The following is a 10,279-nucleotide window of genomic DNA, read 5'->3' on the forward strand; positions in this document are numbered from 1 at the left end:
TAAGGGTACTCCCAGGAAGATGGAGCAAAGCACTTACCATGCCAAGCAGAAGGCTCTCCATGAGCAGCCTACCTCTACTTCTTCTTCTCAAAAGAAGAAACGAACCGCCTTTGAAGCAGAAGCAAAGCCAAATCAGCCCAAGAAAGGGAGATATCTCTCTCTTGTTGAGTTGCGAACTTACATTAGTGAAGGAAGATGCTTCAAGTGTGGACAAGTTGGTCATATGAAGGTTGACTGTCCTACCAAACCTCCACAACCACCCTCTTCCAATGCAGTCCCGGATGTACAGGGAAATACAACCAAGGATGGAAAAGAAAGAGCTCTTCTTAAAGCATGGGGTAGCATCAACAACCAACGGGCTCTCATTTTGTTTGACCCTGGAAGTACAAACAACTTCATCTCTACCAAGCTAGCTGATGACCTGAACTTGCAGCCCAATCGTTTTGGAGTTTCTATTCAAGCACAATCTGCTTTCAAAGGGCAGAACTCAAACTCTACTCCAATCATAGGGAAGTTGAATCTAAAGGTCGACGACTACAAGGATCAAGAGTCTTTCTTACTAGCTTCACTTGAAGGATGCGATGTTATCTTGGGAATGCCTTGGCACTACAAGATGCATCCCATTCCTGACTATGTTGAGAAAACCTTATCCTTCGCTCATAAAGGAAAGGAGTATCTTGTACTTGCAGATGCAGGTGATTGGCGTATCCCTATCGCCAATCACATTGCCATCAAGAAAGAAATGAAAAAGTGTGTTTCAGCATACTTGATTTTTGCAAGAGAGAGAGAGATGTGTCTATTTCACAACTTCCTTCCTCTCTAGAGCAAAAAAGACTTAAGTTATTAGAAAGTTATAAAGATTGTTTTGCAGATGAACTTCCAAATGAACTCCCACCTCCTCGACCTGAGGATCATACAATTGATTTGATCCCAGGAAGTTCTCCTCCAAATCAGCCCCCTTATCGAGTTAGTCTAATGCAGCAAGAGGAAATTCTCAAGCAGGTTAACGAACTTTTGGAGAAGGGCTTAATAAGGCCTAGTACTTCTCCATATTGTTCACCTGTCTTGCTAGTACAGAAAAAGGATGGCACATTCCGCATGTGCATAGACTATAGATCTCTAAACAAGATCACAATCAAGAATCGATTTCCAATCCCTCGGATTGACGATATTCTTGACAAGTTACAAGGAGCAAGTGTCTTTATTCGTATAGACTTGAAGAGCGGTTATCATCAAATCCGCATAGCTCCTCAAGATGTGCATAAAACTTCATTTAGAACAACCTTCGGGTTGTATGAATTTCTAGTGATGCCTTTTGGGCTCACTAATGCACCAGCTACATTCAACAGAATGATGGATAGAATCTTCCACTCATACAGAAGCTTTACAGGCGTTTTCTTTGATGACGTCTTAATCTTCTCAGAGACGGAAGACGAACACTATAAGCATCTCGCCTTAGTGTTTGAAGAATTACGCAAACACAAATTATTTGTGAATGCTAAGAAGAGTGAGTTCTTTCTAAAAGAAATCCACTATTTGGGCCATATAGTATCTCACAACCAGGTGAGAATGGACCCTGATAAGATTCAAGCAGTTCTAGAATGGCCTACGCCAACTACAGTACATGATGTACGAAGTTTCATTGGCCTATGTTCTTATTATCAGCGTTTCATTCGAGCTTTTGCCGCGATAGCAGGTCCCCTTTATGACCTGACAAAGAAGCGGATTCCATTCCATTGGGGGTCTGGACAAAAACAAGCTTTCGAAAAACTTAAGTATCTACTGAGTCACAGACCTGTTCTCACCGTCCTTGATCTTCGCAAACCTTTCGAGGTATACTGCGGTGCATCTGGAGATTTTGTAGGAGGAGTTTTGAACCAAGAGGGTCACGCGATAGCCTATGAAAGTCAGCGCCTTAGAGATGCAGAGTTGCATGTCTCCATATACGAGAAAGAGCTAATGGCAGTAATTCATGCTCTTTCCATTTGGAAACACTATCTATTAGGAGCTGATTTTATTATCAAGACAGATCATCAAAGTCTTCGCTACTTTCTCACACAGAGAAAGTTATCAGAAAAGCAGATGAGATGGGCCAACTTTCTTTCAATGTTCCATTTTCAGATTTTACACACTTCTGGAACAAAGAATGCAGTTGCAGATGCTCTCTCCAGGCGTCCAAAGATCAATGCACTAACAACAATTTATCATGAGGAACTAGAATCTCTCAGCGAGATGTATCCTCAAGATCCAGACTTCGCCACAATTTGGTCAGATCTTCAAGCTGGTCACTCAAGGCCACCTTATTCCATTAGGGATAATACGCTCTATCGTCAACAAGCAATATGCATAGCTCAGCCCTTACGACAGAAGATGATGGATGAAGCCCATAATTCTCCTTATGCTGGGCATCGGGGAATTGCTTCCACCACTAGTGCCCTTGAAAGGTATTTCTTTTGGCCAACACTCCGTGCGGACATTGAAAAACATGTACGTGAGTGTTTAGTCTGCCAAAAAGTAAAATATGACAGACATAAAGTTTATGGCAAGCTTTAGCCACTCCCTGTGCCTAACACGCCATGGGAAAGTAGTGCCATGGATTTTATTACGGATCTTCCTCGATCCAAGAATGAAAATGATGCAATCTGGACTATAGTAGACAGATTCAGTAAGCAAGCACATTTTCTTCCAGTAAAGAACACGATCAAAGCTGATCACATGGCTAGAATATTTCTAGCTCAGATTTTTAAACACCATGGATTGCCAAAGACTATTGTCAGCGATAGAGATCCCCGCATGACTAGTCTATTTTGGCAGGCATTGTTTGAAAACTTGGGAACTAAGCTTGACTTTTCATCAGCTTATCATCCTCAAACAGATGGTCAAAGCGAAATCGCTAATGCCACTATTTTAGATCTCCTCAAGTGCTATGTTGCGGAACGACAATCCGAATGGGAACAGTACTTACCAATAGTTGAGTTTGCGTATAATAATACCATACATTCCTCAACTGGTAAAGCTCCCTTCGAAATTATTTATGAGAAGCCACTCTTACTTCCTATTATGGTTACCAAAGAAAACATCTTCGCCGCAGATGAATTTGTGCGTAATATTGATATTGCCCATCAACAAGTAAAGCAAGCGATTCCTCGTACTCAAGAGCAACAGAAGAGAAAAGCAGACAAGCACAGAAGGAATCTCAATCTTGAAAAAGGACAATATGTCCTGCTTCGGTTTGAGAAAGCTAGATTGAAAAAGCCGGTCGGCAAAGGGAAAGTTGTCAAACTTTCCCATAGATTTTACGGCCCTTTCAAAATTACAGATAAAGTCAATGACGTGACTTTTAGATTGGATTTGCCTTCTAACTGGCGCATCCATAATGCTTTTCATGTCAGTCTCCTCCGACCATATGTTGGACCTCCTCCAGTGGCGCCAGTACAAGAAGATCCTCCAGAAGTCGAAGAGACTGAGGAAATCCTTCAACCTGAACAGATAATACACCACTCGCAGAGACAACTCAAGTCAGGGAGTCTGCATCGAAAGTATTTAGTCAAGTTCAAGAAATATACTCCTTTAGATGCAAAGTGGATGACTGAGTCTGATCTTAAGGATTACCCAGACATCTTGCACAGTTATGTTGACGCTCTACAGTTGAGGTCAACTGTTTAGAACCAAGAGGGATGTAACTAAGTCAGACTTTGTAAATAATTAATTTATTTACGAGAAAAGAATTATCTAATTAGTTGTGTGCACATCAGAATAGATTTAGCAGTTATGGGGTCTCAGGTGCGCCCAAGTTTAGGCCAGTGCACCTCAGGGAGACCCTAGCAGAAAATACCCTGAAGCCCTAGCGATTGGGAAATCGGGTCTTCAATGAAAGAGTAGATAGTAGCCTCAAATTTCAGGCTCAGAAAATTACGCGCGCTAGTGCAAGCACAGGAATGAGATGGGATCCTTAGACTATTAACCCTAAGGCTTGATTATTTTACGGCCTTAGGATAAGTTAGTTAAAAGTATTCTTAAATGATTTGCGCTGGACCAAATGGCCGGACAAGTGCGAACAGGTAATGACAGAGCATTGCTGGCACGGCAATGCACTAGGGAGCAGCTAACGTTTTCATTTGTTGCATCTAAGTGTGCAGTTGTGCACTTACTTGCACATTTCATTAACTAGCATAGGATTTTTAAAGTCGAAAGTTGAATGGTTTTTAAGTTTTAAAGTAAGTGTGCCACTTGGCACACTTTCCCATGCAATTTCTCTCTCTCTCTCTCTCTCTCTCTCTCTCTCTCTCTCTCTCTCTCTCTTCTGGGAGGCTATAAGAGAGCAGCCCCTCCCTCTCTTGCGAGGTTGGTAGTGCACTAAACCCCCCCCAAGTTGACCATCCTCTACGCAGTGAAGCTCTCCATTGAAGCTTGAGAGCAGCACCTTGTGGTGTATGTGGAGCCTCTGAGCACCCATCACCTAGAACAAGGCCTCTCATGGTTGCATGCAGCTTTGGGAGAAGTTTCATCGCGTAAAGTAGTAGAAAACACTCTTTCTCCCTAGCTGCTGCAAATTCCCTGTTTTCAGCTTCTAATCACTTGTATTAGGGTGAATTTAAGCAAAGTCTTAATAGAATCTCATTCCCCACTACCTACTCTACACATACACCAAGTTTGGAGCATTTCTATCGTGAAAAGGACCTCCATTTTGGCATTGTAACGTGCTCAGGTAACAATTTCTGGTTATGTGCAGAAAATTACAGCAAGTGTGTGTGTGTGTGTGTTTTGCATGTTTCTGTGGTTGGTTGATTGCAGGAATGATTACGTCCAAAGTGGCACAGTTAGCGGAAGATAGACCCTCATTCGTGAGAGCTTCCGATTAGTTTTGTGGAAGGTAGACTCTCCCCTACGAGAGCTTCCCAAAATCTCGCAGAAGAGGATAGATCCTCTCAGTAGTCAGAGAGCAGTTCTTCTACTCTCTCAGTCATAAGCAGAAAAAAGCCAAGAAAGAATAGAGGACGGGCTTTCGCCCCGTTCCTGTGCTTGTAAAGATTCTCCCTTAGTAATAAAGATATTCTCTTTATGGGGGGGGGGACCAGTCCATCTTCTGGTCCCCAATGAAGTGTCATGCTCTCTCTCTCTCTCTCTCTCTCTCTCTCTCTCTCTCTCTCCAATTCTCTCGAGTATTTGAAGTACAATTAAAAGTCAGTTTACGCTTCCTTATTTTTGTGACAGGCGTCCATCTCGATATTTCTTCATATTACTTCAACTAGGTACAACTCTATGGCTCTGCTCTGCGTCTCTGGCGGGTAGAATGTGAGAGAGTGAGCCCACAACACTTATTTAAAGGCCCTTAGCCTACCAAAAGCATCTCACATGAAAAGCACTGCTTCTAAAAGCAAAACACATTGTGGGTATGTGTGGTACAACATGAGTAGGGTGTACAACCCTCAAAAGAGCTAAATTACAAGAGATCCGTCACTGGTCGCTGGCGGATCTCATCAATCGTGCATGTTGGGCCAAAGTGGCTTGAGAGCTTTGATGCAGCCTCCTGTGAAGCTATGTAGTCCTTCGTAGTCGTGGGCGTCTGGATCTTCCTAGCTCAGTCGCTCGATCGATTAAAGAAGTCCGTGATCCGTCTCTTAGACTGGCTAGCCTCTCCTCTCATCAGGCTCTCTCTGTGTCTGCGCAGCTTGAGCAAAAACAGTCCCAGACATCTCTGGTCCTCATACCCCAATGACTAGAGAGAGTGGCTGTAAGCCCTCTCTAAACAGGCAGGGAAAGCGGCCTCGTATCTCATAGTATACTGGGCAGTGACGTGTAGTGCATCTCTGTCTCTGGCTCCATGTGACATAGGGGACATGTCCTCGCCTCTGTTGGTACTCCGTTGTATCTACCAGTGTCGACCCGAAGCTGGTGTGAAGATGTGCGTATGTGGCCAATAGTGCATAGTATCCCATGAGATAAGTGGGTGTCTATGTATTTGGGCCTCGTCACAAAACCATCCTCAGTAAGCTGGAGAAGGTGCTCTCTATAGAAATCCATCTTCGCGCCCAGTTTCTGTGCTAGTCGTATCCAAGTCCTCTTGGTATCTAGCAGAGTCAGGTCTTGGTGCATGAGCCTGGTGACCACGGACAATGTAAGAGCCAGAGATGGTGCATCCAATGAAAACTGGAAAGGGTGCAATCTATCCATGCTGAACCCACGTCCCTCAACCCATGATGTCATCTCCCCATATCAGCATGTTCTATCTCCCTGCATAGCTAACTGTCGAGAGACCTCAAGTGCTAGGCAGACATCTCTCTCTCTTGGAGGTCCCATAAGCGGTGTATAAAGGAGACTGGTCTGGTAAGCGCCTCAACCACTAGTGGAGGTGCAGCTAGTGTAAGGTGGAGCGGAAGTGAAGGTTGAACTTTGCTCACGATGAGTGCTCCGAACTGTGCTCAAGGTTCCTTTTACTTACGGAAGGGAGAGCCTTTCGTTCCTTTAGTGAGAGAGTGCAATGGACAGAAACAAAGTGATGAACATTGTGAATGAAGGTATTGAGAGAGAGAGAGAGAGAGAGAGAGAGAGAGAGAGAGAGAGAGAGAGAGAGAGAGAGAGAGAGAGAGAAGAATACGACACCAGAATGTTGTCAAACCCTCTTTGAAGGCCCCACTCTCTATGGCGAGAGCGGTCTACTTATGATTGCACAAATCTCTACAATGCTTGGACTTGCTGATGATGTCGACGACGATGAGGATGACGACAAGACGCGCTGAAATCTGAAAATGCCAAGGGCTGAAATCTGCAAATCTTTATCTGCTGAATTTTGACTCTATGTCAATGATGATGTCGATGCGACGACGACGCGCTGAAAACGCAGATGCTGAAATCTGGGTTTTCTGGGCTGAATCTACAAACTTCGTGAGATCTGACCGTGCGGCGAGGATCTCGTGCGGGAAGGTGAGATTTGCGAGGTTCGGGACTTTTTCTGCGGGTTCTAACTGCTGAAAACTGAAAACGCCATTCCGTCGCGGTGAGTCTGCAAAATGCAGGGGCTGATCTGCAAACCAAAAACGCTAGGGCTGAAAACTCTTTTGCTGCTGCTGGTTGTCTTGCAAATGCAAAATGTTAGGCTTCTTGATTTGTCTTGCTGCTGTTGGGGCTGATCTGCTGTGCACAAATCGCTAGGCTGCCTGTGGATGAAATTCTAGGTCCTTGGAGATGCAAAAACACTACCTCTGCTGATGTGGGGGGTCTTGTTGAGAAGGTGCCTGTGGAATGCGAAGTTCCTGCTGCCTCTTTTTACCAGAAAGTGCTAGCGCTATGTTTCTTATATACAAACTTAGCAAAATTGCGCTACCTAGTTTTCAACAAAAGTCACTTAAAAATAATAAGTGAAAAATGTCAAAAATAGGAAAAATAGGTCTATGCATTGTAAAAATGCTCTTGATGGGTTCTGATGGAAATTTGATGATCATGTTGTGTGCAACCAGAGGATATGCATCTAATCTAAGTGTCTTGAAATGCACGGTCTGCGAACAGACTCATAGAAGTGCCAGATCACTTTCTATTCTAGACTGACTTGACTGAACTGAACCCTGGTCATGCTGTAGCATCCACGGACACATAGTGTGGATGTGTCACGTGACATCTAGCTCTGCTCGAATAATGTTATGTGGTACTGAAGCCTTGGCTCTACTAAGCCACAAGATCATAGAGACTAGAGGCTTCTCCATGCCTCGTCATCCATCAGTGTGACCCAACCTCCCATGATGGTCCAAAGAGGGTCCCCATATTTGAACTTTATAGAGCAATGTGGAAGCCACTAGAGTGTCAAAAAGCCAAAGCTTCGTCCGAGGCTCTTGAAACTGAATCTGTGAACACATCCTCTCCAATCCCCCCAATGTTGCATAGGCTCTAGTCAATCTGGCTTTTGCCACTCCTCAATGAAAATGCTGGTCCACTAAAGACCACCCCAAGGTAGGTATAAGCATTTGTATATTCCACTGTCTCATGGTCGTAAGTGAATGCAGGTGCTACTCTAGTGTGGGGTGGTGTTAAAGACCATAACCTTGGTTTTACCAAGGTTGACAGACAAACCACTATCGTCGGCAAACCTATGCAATGCATCCAAGTGACGTTGCATCCCCTTCGGAGAGTCGGAGATCAACACAATATCATCAACATATAGCAATAGTGGAATCCATGTCCTTGCCAGTTGTGCGCGTCTATCACCATCTCTCTCAATCTAGTGAGAAACCACATACATACCAAATAGAGTAGGGGAAAGTGGGCAGCCCTGCTTTACTGCGATAGTGGAGTGAACCAATGTAGATAGCCCCTCTGGAGTGTGTACATGCCCCACTATTGACCTGTGTAATGCCATGATTCCCCAAATCAGCCGTGTGGGTACTCCCATTTCCTGTAGTCTACTCATTAATCTAGCTATGGGCACTGTGTCAAATGCTTTGCAGAAATCCACAAAGCTACAATAGATCCGTTTCCCATGTGATCTGCCCTCCTCAATAATGGCTTTGAGTGTCAGAATGTGGTCAAGAGTAGAGAAACCTCTACTGAATCCTGCTTGCCCGGCTGCGCGTATGCCCTCCCTCTCTACCCTCTTACTCAGCTGTTGCTCAAGAATGGATGCACACGACCGTGTCAATGTGTGTCCAGTCATGATAGTGCGAGAGTTCCCAGGCTCCATAGGGTCTTCTGACTTGAAGATGGGTACAATAGTAGAGTATCATGCAAACCCTCACACATGGCACGGTTGAACATCACTGTGAGAAGCTCTGCTAGCAGATCCGTGGCATGTATAAAATGCTCAGCCACTAATCCATCATGATCATCTGCTCTCCAAGTCCTCATCCTATCAATGGCCTTCTTCACCATCTCAACGGTGAAAAAAGCATGTGTGTGGGCATGGCTCGGTGGGGTGAAGAGGCGGCTGTCTAGGAACTATGTACAGAGATGATGCATACTCGCCCCATTCTGTAGAAGTAATGGCAGGAGGGGGGGAGTGCTCATGAAAGAGTGGCCATGCCTCACTCGAGTCCCGACTCAAGAATAGCTGATATAGATCTTGCTCTAGTCGAGCCAAAAATGCCTTCTTCTTCCGCCTCACTAGGTGTCAGAAGGCAATCTGAGACTCTGTCAGTGATGTCCCCCAAAAGCACCTCCCTCTGAAGTTTGGCTCTCATCTGGTGGCACTCTTCATCATACCAGCAGTTCTGGGGCATGCTCCTAGAACGTCTTCTGTGCTCAGGCTGGGTGTGTGGGTATGCCTCTGCTGCTGCATCATGCAAAGTCTGTGTCAGTACAGTAGTAAGCTGCTCCAGAGTTCGTCATGGCTCCTCAGTGCACAATCGTATGTAGATCCTGTAAAGAGAGAGAGAGAAATGAAATGAAATGAAATGTTATATTAACGTCTTCAAGAGGCCAAAATGACCTATGAGACCCGTATATAGACGGACGGACGGACGGATGGATGGATGACGGATGGATGGATGTGTTTTCAGTTGGGCTTTTCATTAGTTTGTAATGCTGTAGCCTTGTATGCAGTTGGTCGAAGTAATGTTTTCCGAGTTTTACATGAAGGTTTTGAAAGGTGCTCAAGGCAGAGAAGGGTTCTTTTGCCATGAACTAAGCAACAACACTCTAGAAAAATAGAAAGAAGACTCTAATGGGTTACGAGATTTCAGTGTACAAAGTGTTCTTGTTTACATCAACTAGCATTGACTCTCAAGTCTTTAAAGTGTTCAATTTACTGCACATACTTGCGTGTTATATGTGGGAAGGTTATGTTGTGATGTTGAGTTGACTAAGTATTATCGCTTGTAGGCTATCTTCTTCTTGTGATAGATCATTGTCTTGTTTAGTTGGAAGTTCCTTGACAAAATCTTAGTTGCCATAGGAAGAAGATAAGTAAGCGTTTGCTAGGTTTTTGGTTGTGAAGGAGTAGGGAATGGTATCTGAGTGACCATTCCCTGTAATACTGTGACTGCATGACGACCGGCGGAGGCTGGGAGCCTTTGGCAGGCAGTATTGCAGGGATTGGTCCCTGAGTGACCATTCCCGGCTGTCAAGGGTCTGGGGACCGAGGCGCATGAGAGCTAGCAATCGGCGGTGCAGAATGTAGCGAAGAGAGATTACGTGTGCTGAGGTGGCACCTTGCCATTGGAAGAAGATAGCTCTCAGGTGCAGGACAGGCACTGCTTCATGATCTGTGCTCCTGATTATCCGGCTGCTTTTGTGTCGTACATCTGGCCTCAAATGCTCCAATTATGGCCAGTAATGGATTGCAAATGCAGGG

Source organism: Adiantum capillus-veneris, chromosome 1 (genome assembly GCF_014529385.1).
Source record: "Adiantum capillus-veneris isolate H3 chromosome 1, ASM1452938v2, whole genome shotgun sequence".
Lineage (NCBI taxonomy): Eukaryota > Viridiplantae > Streptophyta > Polypodiopsida > Polypodiales > Pteridaceae > Adiantum > Adiantum capillus-veneris.